This window comes from Pseudophryne corroboree, chromosome 9 (assembly GCF_028390025.1).
Source record: "Pseudophryne corroboree isolate aPseCor3 chromosome 9, aPseCor3.hap2, whole genome shotgun sequence".
Lineage (NCBI taxonomy): Eukaryota > Metazoa > Chordata > Amphibia > Anura > Myobatrachidae > Pseudophryne > Pseudophryne corroboree.
In genome coordinates, this window is record NC_086452.1 from 115,441,820 (window position 1) to 115,466,512 (window position 24,693).

General features: G+C 49.1%; 1 pseudogene; it reads right to left on the reverse strand.

The window, feature by feature from the left end:
• LOC134958750 (uncharacterized) overlaps positions 1-19,640 on the reverse strand; it is a 28,312-nt pseudogene extending 8,672 nt beyond the window's left edge.
• Between the last annotated feature and the right edge of the window lie 5,053 nt (positions 19,641-24,693).

Consider the following 24,693-nt stretch of genomic DNA (forward strand, 5'->3'; position numbering starts at 1 on the left):
AGTATCATAACATATGTGAAGTACTTCAAATATTATGAATAGTCCGCTCTGCCATCTGACTCTGTATCCATTACACTGAGTACACTCCTATGTGTGTAGATCCTACACCTTGCCACCTAAGTTCATCTATCCAGAAGACACCAGTAGGTGTAAAGCAGTATCTAGTGTTAATTCCTTCTGATGTAGTAAATGTGCACAAGTAGCATCATTATAAGCGCCACACACAATCCTGTCCCTGATGAGCTCACTTGTTGTTAGGATGCCAGACTGCTAAATTTCAATTGGCTGCATATGACTTGATAGTCAAAGAAAGACTCTGCACACTACTGTTACATGCATGCCTGTCCATTACAACTTTCTTCACAGGTAAGCATATCTCATCAAACATTTTTATTTATGTGTCTGAATTTTCCTGATTCGGAAAATCATTTGTTGCCCCATGGTGATCAGAAGGGGGTTTAATAATTCCCTGGGATTGGGATCACACATTAAAGAAAACAATAGGTCTCCCCTCAAGTAAAAATCAGGCCAGTGCTGTCAATGGGGCTAATGCAGAGTTGGATGCATGCTGGCTTGCAGAGCATGTCTTGTATATTCTCACACTGCGCATATTCCAGACAATGCAGAGACAAACACATTTGAGCCGCTTTTCTATTTCCAACTGAAGAGTGTATCTGGCCATTCTCACACAGGGAAAGTTCAGTGTGAGCAGCGACAGACATACGTGTAAATAATTACCAGACCTATCTTTTGCACCTATTATAGTGTAGGTATAAGTGTCCTCAGATGCGTAGTAGCAAACCAAATGTACAGATAGGGGACAGGTGCACCACAAGCTGCGTATGTCTCTGCATACAGTTGATTATTTGCATGTTTCCAGTGCATACATATTCGGGAGTGACATACTTCTGATTTGCTTCCAAAGTTCCAAAAGGATCAGTGTATGTCATGGTACATGACTGGATGAGCATACTTTAGACAGCAAATGCCAGAGAATCCCATAAAAATATACATACCCACCCCCCAAGATGGAGTTCAACGGATTGAGTTCTGCTAAACATGCGTCTGTTGGGTTCACAGGCACTTAATGGACGCACAATACAACTAACTGTTCAGCAGCCCAAATCTCCCAACTCCTGGAAGACATTGTTTTTGTTTTTCTATTTGGTTACAGCGCTGGATGCACTTTTGTTTGTTTTTATGTTTAATGGCGCGGCGGCCATTTTGGCAGCGATTTCTGCCTTAAATGCTGCGCCCGTCGCTGGACTCGGGTAAGGTAAGTAATTAAATGGGTGCAATGTGTGCAGTGTGGGCCCCCCCCTGGATCCAGGGGCCCGTGTGCACCGCACACATTGCACCCATTATAGAAACGCCAATGTACAGATCACAACAAAGAAAAGCATGATTGTTTGACTGTAATGGGTTGTTAGTCAATTCATGGTAAGTGCATCCTAACAAAATATGCTGTGTGTTAATAAATAATGGTAAGTGTACAGTACAGTCAGGGTCGGACTGGCCCACAGGGGAACAGGGGAAAACACTGGTGGGCCCCACGGCCTGTGGACCCTGCTCCTCCTCTAGGGATCAGGTTCCAGACTCTATCCTAGTGCACTTGAATGATGTATTATACTTATGTTACATTATACTTCACAAGAATATGGTTTATTATATATTTACCAAGGGGAACAGAACATGTACTCTGCAATGGTTAGCCAAACGTCTGTGGTGGCTGGCCACGCCCCAGTGGAGCCTGGCCACACCCTTAAGCATGGGCGCCCTACAACAGCATACCCCCGGTGAGTCCTTCATGCCCCAGTCCGACACTGAGTGCAGTACAGCACATCTTTAATGTATAATGAATGAATCAAAGTGAGTTTCATCAAGAAATTACAGAGATAATGCCGTAAATGACCGGCGAGTGATGCCAAACTTCAGAAACCAACTACAAGTGTGTATCACAAAAGATGGCCACCATCTGGATGATATCATATTCAAGACCAATTGAAAATAAACTGTATCCCATGCACTTTTAGACTATGGGGGGTCATTCCGAGTTGATCGCTAGCTGAAAATGTTCGCTGCGCTGCGATTAAGTACTTGAGCGCAACAAAGCCCCTTGCAGGCTTGCTGCTCTCACCACGCTGTGGGCATAGTGGTGAGCTGCGCTCGCCACAGATTTTATTCCCACTCTATGGGTGTCCATGAGTGCGAATAGTCCCTGCTAGTTGGCATGCCGACTGTTGGGAATTAGAGAGGGGCGGGATGTAGCCATCGGTATTGTGACCGGTCACATAACTACATCCCTGCCCATCAAAGAGTAACCTTTTGGCTTGCAGATGATACCCCTTTCACACTGCCAATGTCGAAACCCACCCGGGAATTGGAGACGTGTCCTTCCTGGGTGGGATCCGGCATTGGCCGCTGCTGCTGGGTTCCCCGACCCGGCAATATGCCGGGCGGGTTGCCATAGCAGAGGGGGGCGGAGGTGGCGCTGGGAGATGAGATCATCTCGGCATCGCCTCTCCCTGCTGTAGTTAACGGGTCCCGGGTCGCATCAACTCGGGAGCCCGTTTACGCAGCCACTGACCCGGTATAACACTGCTTTATTCCCAGGGTGAATTGCCGGGTCAGGCGACCCGGGATTTCGGCTATGCCCCTTTCACACCGCACGCTGACCCGTGTCGACCCGGCAATATGCCGGGTCGATACCGGGTTATTTGTGCGGTGTGAAAGGGGTATGAGTTACTCCAGTAAGAATGGAAATCTCGATGGCTGTTCTATTAGCAGTGGCATCCAGTATAATGTGCAATGTGTGCCCATCAGTACTGCCACTCATGGACTTGTAAGCAAATGCCTATTAAAAATTCACCTAATTTAAGAGTCAGAATGAGTTGTGTAATCTTGTCTCAAACAGTGCTAGTAATTAAGATGCATCAGTGCACTTTCGAACCAGCGCCACTGACTGCTAGATGATTGCGCAGAGTTTATGCACGTATGACTCCCCACACATTTTGGAAAGCGAACCTTGTATTTTGGCTACTAGCTTGTCTATTATCCCTCTGCATGCTCCTTAATCTGTCTTCCAGTGTATCAAACCGCCTTGCTAATGGGACTCAGATTGCTTTTTGCTTTCTACTCTACTATGTACTGGACATGACATGCTGGGTTACCAAATAGGCAGAGTATGGGCCCCACGCCTTTTAGGGGTCCCGCAACCACGGTTCAAAATAATGTTGATTTGATCTTAAAAGAAAATTACAATCAAGCTTTCTTAAATTGTTTCCAAAAGATAGAAAAAAGAAATCAACTCAAAGAAACTAAAACTTTTCATTAAAGACTCTAAAGAGCAAATACTGTATAATGTTATGTACCCATTAACAACTTAAAGTACAGTATAGAAACCAATTGTTTGATAACATAATATGCTAATTTGTTTAAAACATTAATACATGTTAATGTTTGTTTTGTGTAATAAAATTGGGTTATTACATTTGTTATTTGGTAAAATTAAAAAACGTATTAGGAGATAATTTGCGAGGGGGGCCCAAATATCGATTGCTTAGAGAACTGGCTTTTACACTTGGATTTCTGTTACCCCTTTGCTCATTCCTGCCTGCAATAATTGCTTTGCACTCTACCAACCTTGGACTGTGTGACCATCCTTCTGATAGTTCCAGAGAGGTGAGCAGCACTTACAGTATGTTATTGTGGTTGCTCAACTCCTTAGGGCTGTTTCACACACAACGGTTTTGTGCCGTGTTTAAGGCTATGCGCATGCGCAGCAGCAGCGCGGCACAAAAAACCCGTTGTGTGTGAAAGCTCCCATTCACACATATAACTCACTGCCTGTAAGGACGGCACGGCCCCGGCACAGCAGGGACGTGCAGTCAGGGGAGGCAGTGCCTCCCCTGTCATTAATGATTAAAATAATACAAACAGATACTTATGACACATATTCTGTGTCACAAGTATCTGCTTTAGCATTGATATTATGTTAATAATTTTTTCCTTGTAAAAAAACCTGTTTTATTTGTGTTTCAGAGGCACCGCTGTCGGTGCCTCCAGCTGTCAGTGCGAGAGAGCAGGAAGAGGGGGGCGGGGCCAAGCACTGGGCAGTGAAAGCCCGTTAAAAAATACAGTAGAAGCGGCACCTTACAGAAGTGCCGCTTTAGAATGGGGCGTGCTTTCAGCTCATATGAAAGAACGCCCCCATCACAGGCAGATGCAATTGACCAATGGCAGTGGTGGGCTCTGACAGATGAGCATCATCATCTAGGAATTTGGTGTAATTAATATTTGCATATGCTGCCCCCCCCCCCCCCCCCCCTTTCAGCTGCTATTTGGCCGGGAATGCAGACATTTCACAGTCTGACATGTCTGCTGCAGCAGTGCCAGCAGCAGCAGTACCCGATGCCTGCTCCCCCCCCCCCACCCTCTTTGCATGGCTACTCCCTCCCCCTGGACCAGTCACCAATCTCTACTGCAGAAATACATCCCCTCCTGAGGCTCCGCCCCCTCACGCCAGAGGCCACGCCCCTTTCCTGCTCTACTACGGAAGATATGATTTCTCACCAGCCAGCTCAGTGGGACGAACCAGGGAGGGAAGACTGCAACTGAACTTCCCACAATCAAAGGTGAGGAGCTGTGGGGGGTTTGGGGTGGGGGGAGAGATAGGTGTTTGTTTTATATTACATAATATTGTTTGGGGATGGTGTAATGTAATGTGTGTGTGGGGGGGGGGGGGGGGAGTGATGCTTTGTGGGATTTGGTTTTATTTTCATCTACGCACACACACAACCAGGTGTATTCAGCAAGGAGGGGTCAGTGTGCCGTCTTCATCCGGGCCCCCTTCTCTAGCCAGCGGTACAAGTAACTCCTTTCAGACCGCCTGAGGCGGGTCGCACACACACGGGAGCCTGTGACGGGAGCTTCCAGTGCCCGACCCGCCTCAGGCCCATCGCCACCGCTGTCTGCAGTATTTCAACCCTGGCACCTTTCAGACCGCACCTGAACATGGGTTATGCGTGTTCATGTGCTAATAGCCCGTGTTCATAGGTGGTGGTCTAAAAGGGGTATGAGTAGACTCTGGTGCTGTCCTAGAGTCCACTCACCAGCTTTTCCCAATAATCATAGTCAGCGGGTTTTTGAGGGAGGATGAGTGGTAGGCAAAAATTTATCCTAGGGCGCAGTACCACCATGCACCGGCCCCGCTCCCAGCCACGGCCCTGTACAGGTGGAGCTAGGAAGTTCTGGAGGAAGAGCAGCCCCACCACAGGGAGCAGGTTTGTTGTTTCCTCTCTCTGTTACCGGCTGCAGTGGGGGCTGGCCAGGATTTGCGTGGGAGAGTGGCGGGTACTTTAGTTTGACATGGACTAAGCTCACCGGGGACCGGGCTGTACTGCTTATATTCTATGCTATACTGCCAACTGAGTGGGATAGTAATGTGCTCTCCATAGTATTTAACAGTTTCTTATATAGCGCAGCAAATTCCGTTGTCACCCACTGCTATCACCCTCTCCCTGTCACCCACTGCTGTCATCCTCTCCCTGGTGACACCCTCTCCCTTTCACCCACTGCCTCTCTCCATCACCCTTTACCTGTCACCCTCTCCCCGTCACCCACTGCCTTTCTCCGTCACCCTCTCACTGTCACCCACTGCATCTCCCCTGCATCACTGTCTCCCTATCACATCTCTCTCCTTTCACCCTCTGCCTTTCCAAGGCATCACCCTCTCCTTCGTCATACGGATACAGCATTCCCATTGAGGACTTGTTGTGTGGTCACATCCTTATTGCATGACCACACCCAGTTTTCCTAGAGCACGTGTGCCTTTGGCACACGCAGGGACAGTGGCGGTAGTGGGAATGGTAGATGCTAGAACCAAGTGGGCTAAAGGGCCTCTGATGTCAGGGGGAGGAGCTAGGCCGGCGGGATACTTCTTTCACTCTGCACGCCACCAACTACTCCCTTTAGTAGCACGGCGAATTAAGTGAGCCCAAAAGGGTACATTTTGGGTTCCCTGTTCAGCCCTGGTGACGTCAGAGGTTCTTTCTCCAACTGGGTTTTAGCCATTTTAGTGGGCATCGGCTCAGGGGAGGTAGCGGACAGTGGCTCGATGGCGGTAGGGGTTGTCGGTGGGACTCGGCGGACATTATGGCTGCAGTGCCTCACCAGCCACTGACCTCACCGCACGCCACTGCGGCACGGCAGCCGGAACTTTCAGTGGATATTTCCAGCTGCAAGCCGGTAGCCGTGCTGGGGCGTGCCGTGTGAATTGACACATTGCACTGCATGTGTCTCAGCAGCACGGCCGGGGCAAAAAGCCGTCCGGTATTTTGCCGGCCGGCGTTGCCTTGAGCGTGTGTAATAGCCCTCAGGGTGTCTCTGCCTTTGGTGTTCCACTTTAAAATAACATATTACCTTTGACAAATCTACACTTTTTTCAAAAGGAATATGATAGATCATTCCTTTCTTGTAGTGTAGATAAGAAATTTAGGGGCAGATTTATCACCAGCCACAGTTTAGGATGCGAATGTGATGTGGTAAAATGGCCATAATCCACAATACGATAATTGATTACATTGCATGGATGTATAAAGTATCGCATGCAGGGACAGAGTTTGCTAGAAAGCTCTATCCCTGCGATGACAATCCGCAGCCTTATCGGGGTATTTTTCACGAGTAATGGCTGCACATGCGCCACCGGCATTGATGCTGCTGCCGGGCACCCCCATAGCGACTCCCCCATGCGGTGCTACCCCTTCTACCCACATACCTGGTGATCGGTGCCCCCGGTGCTCTCCTCTGGCTCCAGTCATGTGATTGCTAGCTTCCTGCACCGTGACCCGGTCATCTGATGCTGTAAATGCTGGTTTACAGCAAATGACTGGAGTCAGAGTGCAGGAGCCGTAGATCAGAAGACCGGAGCCAGAGGAGAGCACCGGGTCACCGATCACCGAGGAATGTAAGTGTATTTAAATAAATATGTCTATATATTTTTTTTGTAAGTTCATTCAGATTGCATTTCTCATTATAAGTATGGGAAATGTGATCTTGTTACTAAAAAACATTGAATGAAACAGTTTGGACCAGTTTTTCATGAGAACTGCTGCAAAAGTCATTTAAAACATTCAGGTGGCACTAAAATAATGTGAAAAGGGTGTGAAAACAGTAAACACCTTTTTCCACATTATTTTAGTAAAAATAATGTTAATAAATTAACAGTAGGTGTGTGAGTGACAGCGCTGATTAGCATAGATTCTACATTACACTGGGTGCATAGGTACATATTAGTGGTATCCGGTCTTTAGGTCGACACTTAGGTTGACACTCATGGTCGACATGCATTAGGTCGACATGGTCACTAGGTCGACATGGCAAATGTCGACACATGAAAAAGTTGACGTTACGTTTTCAATTTTTTTTTTTCCTTTTTTTTTTTCCTTTTTCATACTTTACAATTGGGAATAGTAACCTGTGCCTAGCGCTGCGGTAGCAGAGCGAGGCACCTTGCCTGAAGCATGGCAAGCGAATCGAGCCATGCGAGGGTACATAGGGGGTCATTTCGAGTTGTTCGCTCGCAAGCTGCTTTTAGCAGCTTTGCACACGCTAAGCCGCCGCCTACTGGGAGTGAATCTTAGCTTATCAAAATTGCGAACGAAAGATTAGCAGAATTGCGAATAAACACTTCTTAGCAGTTTCTGAGTAGCTCCAGACTTACTCGGCATCTGCGATCAGTTCAGTCAGTTTCGTTCCTGGTTTGACGTCACAAACACACCCAGCGTTCGCCCAGACACTCCCCCATTTCTCCAGCCACTCCCGCGTTTTTCCCAGAAACGGTAGCGTTTTTTCACACACACCCATAAAACGTCCAGTTTTCGCCCAGAAACACCCACTTCCTGTCAATCACATTACGATCACCAGAACGAAGAAAAAACCTTGTAATGCCGTGAGTAAAAACCTAACTGCATAGCAAATTTACTTGGCGCAGTCGCACTGCGGACATTGCGCATGCGCATTAGCGACTAATCGCTCCGTTGCGAGAAAAAAATAACGAGCGAACAACTCGGAATGACCCCCATGGTGTACTAATTGGGGTTCCCGGTCACAATATGAAGAAAACGACACAACCCCCCCCCCCCACAAAGAACCCTCATGTCGACCTTTTTCATGTTGACCTAACTATTTCATGTGTTGACTTAGTCACTGTCGACCAATAGTGGTCGACCTAATGACTGTCGACCTAGTTACTGTCGACCCAATGAACTACACCTGTATTAGCACAATTAAATGGATGTCTATAATCACCAGAGAGACTCATCTGCATGAGCTTGCAGAGTTCCGTAAGATTGTCTTAGCACACTGCTACAGCATATGCATTTTAATATCTGTTGAATTAAAGATTACGTTTGCCACCAGGAACATTATTATTATATTTGCATCATAGTGATTGGAATTGTGGAAAAACTATCAACTGATCTCCCTCCAATGTAGCGTTATTGCCGGAGGCGGATTTAGACCTCATGGGGCCCTAAACAAGATATCAGTTTGGGGGCCCCCTCCCTCAACTGCATGCAATTTCAATCTGCGTCTTTGTGCTGTTACCATAGGGAGGCATGCACAGTATGATCCAGGCATATAACGACCGCTTGCATCCAATGCCACTCAGCATACACCTCAAGCCCTATATATATATATATATATATATATATATATACTAGGTGATTCATCGCGCCCTACGGGCGCTCTTCACACCGTCGTAAGGGGCTACGCCCCGCTAAATTCGATAGAAAAGTGAAGGTGTAGAATAGTAGATGGTGAAGTTGTGGTGGAATGTTTGGTTTGTGTGTAGATGTAGTATGACAAAAGGGAATGTGATGGTGAATGGGGTGCAGGGTCTTGTGAGTGGGTGAGCAGTGTCTATAGGGGAGGCTGGTTAGATTGTTGGTGTAAATGTCATGTATAGTAAAGATGGTTGTCCAAGGCAAGTATGTGAAGATATGGTTTACATTTGAAAAATTTGTGTGAAAACTAAATTTTTAGTAAAGTGTTGGGTGTCACCAAGGAGCTGTCCTTGTTGTTCAGTTGGTGTAATATGTACTTTGACGTGATGTGCTTTTCTTGAGCGTGATAATGCAACGTACAGTTGCCCATGTGAGAAGACGGATGTCTGTAGAAGAATGCCAACGTGATCAAAAGTTTGGCCTTGTGATTTGTTGATGGTTATAGCGTAAGCTGGAGTGATAGGAAACTGTCTACGGTGTAAGATAAATGGTAATGTTGTATCACTTGGTGCCAAATCAATGCGTGGAATAAAGACAACGTCCCCGTGGTTGCACTCTGAAATAATGCAGCATTTTATGAAGTGGTGTGCCAGGTCTTCCACGATTAATCGTGTGCCGTTACACAATCCCTTTTGTGGGTTAAGGTTGCGTAAAAGCATGATAATGACATCTTTTTTTAACAGCAGGACATGTGGAGGCATTCCTGAGGGTGTTTGGTTGTGTAGAAATTCTAGTGGGAAGGTCAAAGTGTTGTTTGGATCTTCCGTGTCCACAGAGTCGGCACTGTAATAAATGGTGGGATTTCCTGGTATTAAATCAATGATTTTGCGGTTCATGTCTAGTGTGTGTGCATTTGTGGGTGCAACAATGACTCGTTTTGCAAGGGAATCCTCTGACATGTCGTGTACATGAGTAAAAATGGTTTCAATAAGATCGTCGTGGGTGATCATATGTGGTGGGATTTGAATAGTGGTATTGTCATTGAAATGGGGGTTTGGTGGCAGGCTTCCCATTCCGAAGTGTAGAAGCCATGTATTGTGTGCCTCCTCTCCCTCTGTGCGCATGTTGGTTGTAAGAGTGAGATGAGTGAAAAGTTTCCACAGGTGGCTTGCTTTAATGCAGCATTCAAGAATATCAGTTTGGGTGCCTCTTGGAACAACTGGAAGTGTTTGCCGGAAATCTCCTCCTAAGACGATAACTTTGTTTCCAAATGGTGTGTTTATGTTCATGATGTCACGTAAGAGTGTGTCAATACAGCGTAGTCCATGTTTGGGAAGCATAGTAATTTCATCAATAATGATGAGGGTAGCTTGACGTAATAGATCTGCTTCAGGTGAAGTTAGGCGAAGGGAAGAAACGGAGGTATCAAGCAGTGGTACAGGAAGTTTGAATCCACTGTGAACAGTGCGTCCTCCTTTGAGTAAGGTAGCGGCAATTCCAGTGGTTGCAAATGGCAATACTGTTTGACCCTTTCCTCGTATGTATGCTATGAGTGTGGTGTAGAGGAAGGTTTTGCCTGAGCCACCGGGTCTATCCAGATAAAATGCATGGTTGGTAACATGGCTGTTATCCACAGCCATGATAATTGTGTTGAAAGCATGTAACTGGGGGCGTGGCCTGGATGTCCTGGAGAGTGGATGTGAATTCCACAGCTCCTGCTTTCCCGACCCTCATATTGGTCCCCATCCTCTACCGACCACCGCCAGACTGCCCCAGCTCCCTCACGGGGGCCCTCTGTACCCACCTGCACCTGCTGTGGGGGACCCGCGGAGTCGGGGAGTGCTTTTAAGCACTCCTGCGGATTGCGGCCTTCCCCCCGGCCTAAAGCCTGGGGCTCGAGTTTGGAGCTGGGCCGGATCGACGAGCCGGGACGGACGTCTCGCAGAAGCTCGTCGCCTCTCTCCCTTCTCCCCCGTGCCCTCCATCAACCCTGAAGTGGATCCGGAGGGCGATCTGACCAGCTGAGGCCTCCTGCGCCCCTGCACGGAAGACGGCGCTAGCTCCGGCGGAGGCGCCCGGAGCTCGGACTGCGGACCCGCTGGCCGGAGGGAGCCGGGATCGAGGTCGGGCGACGGGGTAAGTCGAGAGTATAACTCCCCCTGCGCCCCTTGCCCTGCGACCCGATCCCTGGTGCTGCGGCGAGCTGCGGCCTACTCTGTGAGCCGGAGCCGGGGCCTCAAGTTTGACGCCGGCCCGCCCGCGAGCCTCAGACCCGACCTACCCACGTTGGGATCCCCCACAGGCACCGGAAAGGCCCTTACCTCCTGCTCTCCACACAACATACCACCCCCAAGCCAGCTCTGCCATTGCTGGTTGCTGGGGACTCTCCAGAGAAGCACTGCAGCTACCCTCCGTCCCCTCTCAGCTACCATCCCCATAGGGGTCAGACGTGCTGCTGGCCTCCGGCCCTGCAAAAGACCCGGCCTACCTCTGCATTGGGGCTCATCACAGCTATTCCGGATCTGGCCGGTGGACTCCCCTTCCGCTACTGGCTGCAGACCTCCCTCCCCGCTGAGTGGTGCTGCCCCGGTCACTGGCTGGTCCGTGCCCGGAGCGCGCCTCCGCGATTCCTGCTCGGTGGAGACCCTACGTGAGTCCCCCTCTCAACCCCGGATATCTACCCTCCGGGCCCTCCACGGGTCACCCCCATGGACCGGACACGGATAACTACAATATAATGCACCCGTAATGCTCTCGGCCTGCCTTCCCCGGTCCTGAGTCTCACCGCTGGAGCGCCGCCCCCAGCATCTCCCCTGCTGTCTATCCCCCCCTCCCTACTCCCACGATGACCAGAGGTAATAAAAAATCCCAGGGGTCCGATCTTACACCATTCCTAACCAAAAAAAACACCCCGGCCATGAACAAGTCTGATACTCCCGGGCCCTCCCAGGCCCCTCCCGAATCGGAAGCCGAGGAAGACGATCTTACGCCCCTTACCCGCAGAGACTTCCTCTCCCTCCTTAGGGAGATGCGGGATATCAAATCCTCAGTCCAAGCTCTACACTCCCTCAAATCAGATATCGCTGACATCGGCTCCAGAACTGACCAACTCGAAAGAAGGGTCGAGGAGGTGGTAACGTTCCAGCAAACGGTTGAAACCGATCTTCACCAAATCCGCCAAGATGTCGCCCACCTTAAGGAGGAGCATGAAGATCAAGACAACAGAGCAAGGAGAAATAATTTGCGGATCCGGGGTATCCCCGAGGAGGTCGAGCCTACTCACCTTGAGCTCTACCTCAAACGCCTCTTTGCACACCTATCGCCTGACACCCCTGAGGAACATCTCCTCCTGGACCGGGCCCACAGGGCCCTGCGGCCCTGCTCCCAGGACTCCTCCCAGCCCAGAGATGTCATCCTCCGACTACATTACTTCACGGCAAAGGAAGCCGTCATGAGGGAGGCCCGACGATTAGGATCTGTGACTTTCCAAAACACCCCGCTTCAAATTTTTCAGGACTTATCCCCGCTCACTCTAGCTAAACGTAGGGACTTTAAACCCATTACCTCCCTACTCTCCCGCCACAACGTGAAGTACCGCTGGGGTTTCCCTTTCCGGATCCTCGTATGGCACCAAGGGAAACTTCTCACAGCCAAAGATCAATCAGAGGCCCAAATGCTCCTCTCCAGGCTGGGCATCTCCACCCCTGACCAAGATGCTCACCCGCCGCGCTTCCCGCCACGGTCACAACGGGACACACCCCAATCTCCTCGCTCAGAATGGATCACGGTCCCATCTTCCGCGACCTCCCAAGCTCCACCTCCAGTTACCTGAGAACTTTTATCCCTCTACACAACCGCTTTTCACACACAAAAATGGGGCGACCACCCCTGGTCGCACTCTCCCAATAGAAATGTTACGTTATTTCAGGTTCTCCGTAACCTGATCTCTTGTTTCCTCAGTTGTTGTTTTACAAATGCTTTATTGTTGCCCCCTGTTGAAACGTTTCAATGTTGCGAATCTTAATGCCTAACTGCCTAAAATTACAAATGTCTCTGTCCTGAAGTGATTCCATCCTATCCTCTGAGTTAAGTCCTTCCATCCTCCCCCCCCCCCTCTCCTCTTCTTAGCCCCTTGGGGCTGGCGCTCCAGCTGTCTTCTCTTCCTGTCCTCTCTCTAGCTTTCTCCCTCAGGCTCCCCCCGGGGGAGGCTTGCCTACGATTATTTCCCGAGCGGCTCGTGATCCACGAACTGGGCCCCATGCCGCGCCCCCACAGGGCCACGCGCCCTACCGCTGACCTAGGTGCTCACCCGACGCCTAGTACTCCCTCCCATTGTCAGCTCTACCGGTCCTGGCCCCCAATGCCAGATGACCAACTACCTTCCCACCCCTTCCGGTCTCCTCTCCCCCCCCTCCCTCCGTGGACCACACTCTTTCCCACCTCATATACCTCCAATCTATCTCCCCCTCCCCTTCCTACATCTCTAAACATTTCCGCTCTTTTTAATCTGCCTACTTCGCTGTTGTTTCCCCATGGGTCTCCGGGTACTTTCTCATAATGTGAAGGGCCTGAATAGCCCTCAAAAGAGAGGTAAACTGTTTGCCTCCCTTAAACACCACAGAGGCGACCTGATCTTCCTACAGGAAACTCACTTTCTACACGACTCCCATCCTACCCTCCATTGCAAACCATTCCCTGTCTCCTTTCACGCCTGCGATCACTCAGCCAAAAAACGTGGAGTAGCGATCCTATTTGCCCGTCACCTCACCTTTGAACTCCTAGACTCCCATACCGACAAAGACGGTCGATTCCTTGTCCTGGTGGGGAAACTTAATAATAAATTATGCACCCTGGTCAACGTCTACGCCCCCAACCAACGACAGGAACGATTCTTCACAAGACTGGATACTCTCCTCACGCGAGTCCGACGGGGCGACCTCATACTTGCAGGGGACTTTAACTCCGTCCTCAACCCACAGCTAGATCGTTCTACCGCCTCCGCAGCCCCGTCCCCGTCGGACTCCCTCCGCTCTAGATCCCTCCTCCGTCTCATGCGCTCTCAACTCCTCTATGACTCTTGGAGGATAAAAGATCCCTCTGCCCGCGATTACACCTTCTACTCCGCCCCACATAACTCCTACTCCCGAATTGATATGATCCTGCTCAGCCATGATCTGGCCTTGAATCTCCGGGATGCCCATATTCACCCACTAATTTGGTCCGACCACGCCCCCATATCCTGCGACCTGACAGGCTTGGTTTCTCGTCCTCGCTCTATGACATGGCGTCTCAACGATTCCCTCCTACACAACCCTGAGATAAACTCTCACCTCCAAAACATGATCTCTGATTACTTCGCCTTAAATGACCATCCCGATACCTCTAGGTCCACCCTCTGGCTGGCACACAAGGCTGTCCTTCGGGGGCACCTCATTAGCCTTGCCTCAAAAGCCAAAAAGCAAACCCTCTCCCAATACAATAGACTCTCCATTAAACTCCACGCACTCGAGACCCTACACAAGGCGTCTTCCGACCCGACGGTCTTGTCCGAACTTCGCACCATTAAGGCGGAACTTGATCTCCTTCTCACTACACGGGTGGCCAAGCGTCTTAAGTGGCTTCGCCAGACCTTTTATGAGAAGGGCGACAAGGCGGACAAGATTCTGGCGGCACGACTCCGCTCTACGAGAGCCACAACCAACATTGTCACTATCAGGAACTCTCTCAACCAACTTGTTCAAGACCCCATAGCCATTAGAGCCGCTTTTCAATCCTACTATACTGATTTATACAACCTCCCGCCCCCCCCACCGGGTGCTCCCTCCCAACCCCACGCTGACCTCATTTCCCACTTTCTCTCTGCTTCCAAACTACCCAGACTACCCCAGGACGCATTGGACTCCCTCAACAGGGAGATCACGGTGGAGGAGATCGCCCAGACTATCCTCATGCAAAAAACTGGCAAATCCCCGGGCCCGGACGGATTTACGGCTCTATACTACAAAAAATTCTCTGCCCTTCTCTCCCCACACCTGCACTCTCTCTTTAATGGGGTTGTCCAGGGCGACCTCTTTCCCCCTGAGATGCTAGAGGCCAGAATTGTGGTGATTCCCAAAGAAGGCAAAGATCCCCTTAACTGCGCCAGCTACCGCCCCATATCCCTCCTGAACCTAGACCTTAAAATTTTTGCCAAGATCCTGGCCACCCGTCTTAACCCATACCTCCCTTCCCTAGTTCACTACGATCAAGTAGGATTTATCCCGGGCCGCCAGGCAAGGGATAACACCAGGCGTGCTATTGACCTCATACATATCTCGAATTCCAGGAGAGCCCCCACTATCATACTCTCCTTAGACGCCGAAAAAGCATTCGACCGAATCTCCTGGGGTTTCTTGAGACCCGCCCTAGAGGCCTATGGCCTATCTGGCGGCTTTCTCACAAGCATCCTAGCATTATACTCCACCCCCACTGCCACCGTCCTTATCAATGGTATCCCATCCGCCCCACTTAGTATTGCCAACGGCACACGTCAGGGCTGCCCTCTCTCCCCCCTAATATTTGCCCTCATTATAGAGCCACTTGCTTCTCAAATTAGAGCACATCCGGACATACACGGTATACAGGTGGGCCCCACAAATCCCAAAATTTCTCTCTTTGCAGACGACATCCTACTCTCCCTGTCCCAGCCCCTCATCTCACTCCCAAATCTATTCTCGCTTCTACAAGCCTACAGTCTTATATCAGGATATAAAATCAACTATTCCAAATCTGAGGCCATGATGCTTCATACCCCCCAGCGTGAGGCCGAGTCCCTCCGTACCAACTTCAATTTTAAATGGCAACCCACGAAGATCAAATACTTAGGGATATACCTAACCCCTCGATACGACTGCCTCTTCCGAGAAAACTTCCCACCCCTTCTTACCAAAACACTAGCTGACTTGACCTCTTGGAACAGTCTTTTCATCTCGTGGCTGGGCAGGATCATAGCGGTTAAAATGACCATTCTCCCCAAATGGCTCTACCTTTTCCAGACCCTTCCCGTGGCAGTCCCGACCACCTTCCTCCGCACTATCCAACGAGCCCTCACACGCTTTATTTGGAACCACAGACCTCCCCGCATAGCCGCCAATACTCTGAAAAGACCAACCTCCGCGGGTGGCAGAGGCCTGCCCGACGTCAAACTATACTACCTTGCTTCCCACCTATCCCACATTGTCACCTCATACGCTCCTCCAGGATCGGTGTCCTGGCTGGACATCGAAGCAGCCTTCATGGGCATGCCAGACCTGTCCCCCCTATGGGGCCTCTCCCCCACCTCTCGATCCCCAGCCTCTATGCATCTCCCTACCATCAAATTCAATCTCAAAACATGGGATGCTCTCTCTCTGAATTGGGGTCTTACTACCACACCCTCACCCTTGACCCCCATCTGGCAAAACCCCAAGTTTCCCTCCGGACTCTCAGTTACGAGATCCCGAATGTGGATAACACTGGGCCTTAAATTTCCAACGGACTTTGCCGATCGAGGCCAATGGTTGTCCCTGCCCGACCTCCAGCGGAAAACTCCCTCACAACCACTTAACCCCTTCCAATACCTACAAATACGCCACTTTCTGGCCTCCTTCCCCTCTACCGCCTTACTCCGCGCCCTTACTCCCTTTGAATCCCTATGCGTCAACTCCCATTCCTCCAAAGGTATAATCTCCCAACTCTACTCTCTCCTACTAGACTCCTCCCTCCCTTCTTCCCGGCCCCATGAACTCGCATGGGAACAAGACCTCGGGCCTCCTCCAGAAACAGAGGACTGGGAGGACATGAGGCTGGGGATCGCTAAAAGCTCCATTGCCACTGCCTTTAAGGAAACGGCCTACAAAATCTACTACCGCTGGTACTACACCCCCGACCGACTTAACAAAATTTTCCCGTCCTCCTCCCCGTCCTGTTGGAGAAACTGCGGAGCTAGAGGCACTATGCTCCACATATGGTGGACCTGCCCAGTAATTGTGCCCTTCTGGGACTTGGTCTACTCCCTCCTTAACTCACTTCTAGACCCTCCTGTCCGGAAAGACCCCTGGACCTCCCTGCTATGTTATCCCCCCCCACTCCTCAATAAATTCTCCCAAAATCTAACCTCACATATTTTAGCAGCAGCAAAATCATTGATTGCCCTCAACTGGAAGAACCCCTCCCCACCTTCCCTACTCTCCCTTAAAGCTAAAATTTGGCACATCGCCTCAATGGAAAAGATCACATACTATCTCCACGACCGGGGCCACGTCTTCGAGCAGGTTTGGGCTCCTTGGCTCGCCGCCGAACGCAGAAACTAGTCTCCCCTCCTTTAGAACATCCCCCTCCCCCCCAGGGACCCATGGGCCCCTACCGCTCCCTCCCTCCGACAATTCTCTCTAACCCCCCCCCCCGCTCTAACTTCCCTTCCTCCCTGCTGCTCTCTCCGTCCACACCCCCTTTCTGAATCCCCTCCCCCCTCTTAATCTGACTTTACTTGTTCTCATGGTATACATCATGTATAGACACAAATGTGGTCCTCTCCCCTCCCCTCCCAAACCCCATGTTTGAACTTGATTGTCTCTCCCTCACTGATTAATCTTGTTATATGCTTGAAAAATGTGGTCTACCCCGGACACTGGCTATGTTGGCCGCCTGTCCCATGTATTTTCAGTATGCTTTCTGTATCTACCTGACCACGCATAAATAAAGTATTTCAAAAAAAAAAAGAAAGCATGTAACTGCTGGGGGTTGACCATTGCAAGGCGTGTCATAGCTTCCTGAGCCTCTTCTGTGAGATTATACAGGTGTTCTGGTGGTGGGTGACCCCGTGGATTAGGCAAACCAAGTAGTGTACAGGAAAGTCCATGTTGTTTTAAGACTGTGTTAATTTCGTGTAGTGCTTTGTTTTGTGAAATGTTTGGAGAATTGTGTTGCATAAAGTCAAGAGTTAGATCGAGTAGGTGTTCTTCCCACAGTCGTAGTGGGTGAGTAGGCTGACAAAAGCAGCAGATGTATGAGAACATTTCACGTAACTGTTTTGGCATAAGGTAGGTGGCTCCGTCTGTTAAGCAGTGATGCCATTCTTCATCGGATGCAAGAAGTCCGCGTGCAAAAGCAGTGGCTTTAAAGGTTTCATAGTGTACATTTATTGACTGTGCGCAATGATTGAAAACTGGTTGCACCGGGCACATGCAGAAGTAACATGCGTAAGTAGAAGCGTTCCTCATTTTTGAGACTGACCGTATACATTCTTGCCACAATTTTATCACCTCCTCGTTTTCTTTTTAGCCAATGTCCATGCGTATAAACGTAGTATTGTGGAATGTCAGTGTAGAGCCATTGTTGTGCATGTTGGTCATTTGCGTTGAGTTCAAACCAAGATTCAAGTTTAGTTTTTCCAGTTTTGGCAGCAAGGAGGGCTTCTTCCTCATGTCCGTGTTCAAAGATGATTATTTGTTGGTGAGGTAGATGTACTGGAAGTCGTATGACAGCGTGTGATCTTTTGTGCATGACATATTCTCGTAGTCGCCAAATAGCTTCTGGTGGGCTTACATAGCGACAGTCAATAAAATTTTGTATTTCATTGTACTGTTGCTCTGGCTGACCATCTGGTTTGATAACCACATTAGCACAATCGAATCCCTTAAAAATGTACTTATAGATGTACTTAATAGCGTAAAGGGATGTGCAAACTTCCACATTTATGTGTGCATTGTACTTTAGGGCCAAGTATGGATTGTATGGTACCACATTTTGGTTGGACATAAGTACGCCTCGAACTTCAACGGTTTCTTGAGGTCGACGTTGTTACACAGGATAAGTATGACGATGTATAATGGTGTTGTCATTAAAATCTTTAAGGAAATTTTTGGAACATTTTCCATCTTTCATGCAGGGTGCTCGTGGATTAGTGGTGCCGCATGGACCATGTAGCATGCAGCGTAGAATGATTTGGCGTAAAATGGGTGTTTTTATATGTGGTATTTCTGCCGATACAAACGTATTGATTTTTTCGGCAGTGTTAAATTTATCCTCAGCTCTTAGTGCAAGCAGTATGTGAGCGTGAGGAAGGCCTCTTTTCTGAAATTCAATAGTATAGACAAAGGATTTTGTCTGTCCGAAAAGGCAATGCTTGGTTAGGTCATCCATAAGTGCATCAAGTTTGATTTTGAAGACGCGTGCAACTAAATCAGGTCTATCAGAAGTCTGTTCACCTGGCCGTAAGTTGTTTAATATTTCTGGCCATGTGGGATTAGCAGTGAAAGTTATGAAAACATCTGGTGCTCCCCACTTAGTGAAAATAGACATAGCGTCACAGCAACGTTCACGCATATGTCTTTGGGATCCTTCAAAGGTTGATGGTAGAATAATGGGAACGCCAGCTGGTATGTTATTATAGTCTGCCATGTTTGCAACGTGGTCAGCTAGTCCTTGATACTGTTCTGCTCGTAATCGGCTTTGATTGTGGCGAATGTAGTTTCATCGGTTTGCCTCAACCTGAAGATAGGAATCAACTAACCACTGTTGTGTTAATTTGCCTGCGGACATAATGGGACTGAAATCATCGCGAATAGCTGTTAAAGCGGCTTTGTATTGCAACATGGTAACATAGTTGCGAACTTGATTGAGTTGTGCTCCACTGTAAGAATGACATTGCCAATTTGGTTGCCAGCCAGGTTCCCCATAAGGGAAAAACAGAGCATATGTCATAGGATCCATGTTTGGGCTTAGAATGTTCAGGTAAATGAATGGTTGGTTTGGATCTTCTGGATTCTTAGGATAGATTCGTATGTCTCGTTGGAAAAGTGGTTCTCCATCTTCGTTGACAAAGATCATGGCAACTTCATTGGACGTGGGGTTGTTGTATCGTCGGTAATCAGAGTGGCGATCACGTCTCAGGGCCATACTAACGACTGGAACTTGTTCTCCTGTTTGAGCTGCACGTGGTGTTTATGAATGTTAGTAATTAGCTGGTAGCTATGTGCAAGGCGATTGTGTTTGCGAAAGAAGCGATCAATTTGGTCCATGATTTCAGGTCGACACTCATCATTGGCAGCATGTTGTTCACGAAAGGAGGCTGCTTGTGTGCTGTCCATAACGTATAGCTGTGCAAACTGTGGAGCTTGGTTGTTGACCGGATGTAGGTGTGAAGTGCACTTTGAATACGTAAGCGCCTTTTCCTGGTAAAGTCACAATTGTAGCTCCCATTGAAGCAAAGGAAACGGCACTGTTGTAAGAGCGGATGTTTTCTCGAAAATGAATGCGGTTGGGGTTAGCTGTGTCAGAGAGTAATTTGTGTAGAAAATCAGGATACAGTAAATCGACGGAATTGATGTCTTGTGGCTTTGGCAACTTAACTTTGCCTTGGCAACAGCTTGTAAATTTTCCGTCAAATGGCCGTTCGGCTAGAAAATGTTGTGCTCCACAGAATTGGCACATGACGTTAAAAGGTCCGCAAGTGTGTGGGGTGACATGATGGTGTTGTAACGTAATATCATGATAATGTAAAAAGTGAGTTTGTAAGTCCTGAGCATCTAAATAGGGTTCTGAATGTGGCAAAGGTGTTGCTGTAGTTGTGTCAATAGTTTGGCGAATGCGGCTACTCTGTTGAGAGTGAGCATGTGCAGTGCGGCGTACAGTGGCTTCTTCTAACGTTTCTTGTTGGAGTCTTATTTTGTGCTGTAATGCATCTTTACTGCGACGTGACTGAGCTTGTTGTGTAGTTTGTTTGTGACGTTGAAGGCGTTGAGAGTTTGCATGTCGAGATCTGCGGACTGTGCTGGTCTCCAATGTTTAGCTTAGTAGTCTGGCTCGTTCATATGCGGCTTTGGTTTGTCGGCATGTTTTGGCTTGTTGCATGGTTTGGAGATTATGTTTGTTTTTGAGAGATACTGTTTTACAGGCGACAATGGTACTGCGCGAGGCTTGGCTTTGTTTAGCTAGCCATCTGGCCTGGCGTTCTTTGTTTTTGCGTTTTTTCGTACTAAGGGATCCTCATGTAAATCCATAGTAATCTAGTGTTGAGTACATAAAATTGTTAGTGGAGACAATGATTTTTGGTGGCTTACATGTGTGTAAAGGTGAGGGTTTCTGGAAGTAATAGTTGTGTATGAACCTTTTGCTCATGTGGAGAAGAAGGGGAAATGCAGACAATAGAGGGAGACAGAAATAACTGGGTAGTAAATAGTATTAAAGAGTGAATATGTTATGAAGGTGCAGAGGCGCGGTATGTAGAAATGACAGAGATGGAATGTCATAGGCAGGGGAATGGTAATGGCAAAAGAAGACACATTGTTAGATTCCTGGTGCTCAGAACAAGGGAGATGTTATGAAGTGAATCCAGAGCACCAGGACGTAATGCTGGGAAAGGGGAATGGAAAGGGAATAGCCCCTGGCGCCCTATCTCCGTTGTCTCGCCCATGCTGTCAGTACACTCTTGCGAGACTATGGTTGCTTGAGCCCATGGCAGCCGCGTTTGAAGGGCGGATTACGTCTGCCCAACTTCGATGCCCCCTCAGGTCTTAATGAGAGACAAAGAGTGAACCGAGACAGGGTGATAACAAGGGGCCCTCTAACTAAACAACAAGGCCAGGGGCTACTAACAAACCTAAAACCAAAGTATGTGTGGCTTGCCGCCAAAGGAAAAGAACAACAAAGGTAATGCTGACCACACGCCGACACAATACTTTTGTGTACCAGCGGTGACAGCATAAGCAGAACCCTCTGCAAAACACCAGTGACAGAAATAATAACGGAATACAGCGGCCTAGGCCGACGGACGCGGCAGAGCCGCTACTCACGGAACCGGTACGAATAATGGCAAACAGACAGGAACCCCCAATGCTGCCGACACAGACTCTCAGAACTGGAGGACAGGCAGAATCCCAAACGACAGACCGGTGGACACCAAGAAGCCAGAAACTCGACCAGGCATAGGCAAAGCCACAGGACTTCTGGACAGGAACGCTTCACGGCAGGACACGGGATCAGACACAGGAATCGACACAGGGACTGACACAGGAAGCAGCTCGACAGACACTGCTACACAGGAGCTCAGGAACTGGCAGGAACAAGCTCAGAACTCAAGCAGACTGGAAACCTAGAAATATCACCAGCGTCTGTGAATTGCACTCAGCCAGCATATAACAGAGAGGCCTAATTAATTATGTCATGCAGCTGCCCTGTTGCATGAATCCAAACTGACAAGATGCAATTAGCAGCCAGGTGAGGCTGAACACATGGGAACAGACTGCAATTACACAGACTGACCACTGACAGCAAACAATAATCCTCTAAACCAGAGCAAAGGGAAATCCTGGCCTGCAAGAGAACTATAAACATAAAATAGGAATGAACCACTACCTGTGGTTCATAACAGTATCCTCTCCTTAAGGGAGAACTCCAAGCACCCCATGACACCCACGGGGAACATAAACAGAAGTATAACATAAAATACCTAACCGACATGCAAAACAGGAATGAGCCACAGCCGTGGCTCATAACAGTACCCCCCCTTGAGGAGGGGTCAAAGGACCCCAAAATACAGACTATCCAAAACAAGGGATACAAAAAAAAACCCTGACACACTGGTCTAACAGACAAGAAAACAGAAACAAGCTGTAACAACAGCTTGTAACAGTGCCCTCGCCTTGACGGTGGCCACTGGACACAAGACAAGGAAAAAAATCTTTTTTTTCTTTTTTTATCAAGGCAAGAGTCAAAAATTATTTCTTTTTCTTCTTCTTCTTTTTACAAAGCTCTTTAGGTCTGACCAAGGTAATTCCCCAAACATTGTCTGAACTGATGGTACCACCCAGCAAGGCTGCGTTCAAATCAGAGATAGGTTTCTTACCCTTGGGAGCTGAACTTTCAGGCAAAGTACTCCTATTAGAAGAAGAAGACAGAAAAGCACATCCTGCAGTCAAAACAACGGGCTGAGACTCTTGTGCCGAGTTTACAGTATTTGGTGGACTCTCAGCAGACAAGACGGGTGACTTAGAGGAACCTGAACCAATTTCTTTGGAACCATATCTTTTAATAATTGCATCACTGAATGCTGGGGGATCCTGAAGAATGGGATCTTCAGCTTTCATTAGGCTGGTCGCCCACTCAAAAGGCTCTCCTCTAAAAGAATAAATCAGATAGAGCACAAGGTTTTCTGAAGTGATACCCAGAAATGGTCTAGACAACATAATAATGTAATAGTGTTTGTAAAGCGCCAGAAATTGGGCTAAGTCCCCATCAAAGATTATGGATGTTGAGATATCAACAGAGTCAGGATCTGTTTCCTTCCCATCTGACTGACTGGAGTGCTTTGCTAGTACCTGGTCACTATTGACCTTACTCGAGGCTGAGACTCTCTGAACCCCACCAGGGGCAGTGACTTTCTGAACCCCACCCGGGGCAGTGACTTTCTGAACCCCACACGGGGCAGTGACTTTCTGAACCCCACCCGGGGCAGTGACTTTATGAACCCCACCCGCGGCAGTGACTTTATGAACCCCACCCGGGGCAGTGACTTTATGAACCCCACCCGGGGCAGTGGCCTCCGGGAACCCCGCTGGGGCAGTGGCCTCCGGGAACCCCGCTGGGGCAGTGGCCTCCGGGAACCCCGCTGGGGTCAGCACCTCGGATTCTTTTACTGGGACCGAGCCGTCGGCCTCCCCCACTGGGACCGAGCCATCGGCCTCCCTCACTGGGACCGAGCCATCGGCTTCCCTCACTGGGAGTGAGCCATTGGCCTCCCTCTCTGAGTCGATAATTATCGAAACTTCTCCCGGGACTATGACTTCCGGGACTTTTGCTGAAGCTATAACCTTCAGAACCTCCACAAATGCTATGCCTCTTAAGTTCTTTCCTGGGGAAGCAACCTCTAGACCCTTCTTTGAGGCTGCGTCTCTCGAGACCCCACTTGGGGATATTACTTCAAAGATCCCTTCTGGGGTTTTGCTTCTCGAGTTCCCTTCTAGAACTATGGTTTTAGATACCCTTTCTGGGGTTGCGCTCTTCAAGTCCCTACCTGGGGTAACAGCTTCTGAGACCCCTTCTGGTATGGAAACCTGAGCTATAATATTTGATGTCCCTCTATAAGCTAGAGCATCGGGTACCGCTCCAGCGCTCTGGGCATCAGGTACCGTTCCAGCACTCTGGGCATCGGGCACCGCTCCAGCACTCTGGGCATCGGGTACCGCTCCAGCACTCTGGGCATTGGGTAACTCACCAAGATCCTGAGCATCGGGCACCTCTCCAGGACCCTGGGCAACTTGCACCACTCCAGGACCCTTGGCAACGGGCACCACTCCAGGACCCTGGGCAACGGGCACCACTCCAGGACCCTGGGCAACGGGCACCACTCCAGGACCCTGGGCAACGGGCACCACTCCAGGACCCTGGGCAATGGGCACCACTCCAGGACCCTGGGCAACGGGCACCACTCCAGGAACATGGGCAACGGGCACCACTCCAGGAACCTGGGCATCGGGCACCACTCCAGGAACCTGGGCATCGGGCACCACTCCAGGGGCTTGCAACTCTGCTTCAACAGGAACCTCAAGAGAGGAGAAAAACATTCTCTTTTGATTCCTGAATCTATAATGGGGCTCCCTTGCCCAAGGACCCCAATTATAGGACAGAGAGCTTTTTAGTGTGGGTTGTGTGACAAGTACCTCTGCCACAGTAGAGACAGGAGTAGGTCTTGTATCCTGACTCAACTTGGCCAGAGGGCAAGACTCATCACCACACTTTGGCTTGCGCAACTCACAGGTCTGCAGATAGTGGCCTAAACCCCCACAATATAGGCATAAGTTTAAGTTTCTGCGACGCAGACGCTCCTCTTCTGGGAGCCTGGGCCGCAGAAAACTTTTAAACCTTTTCTCTTCAATTAAACCAGAGGATTCTCTTGTCACCATACTGTGAACAAGAGTCTCTTTAGAGATAGATGTACTCTCAACGACTTCTG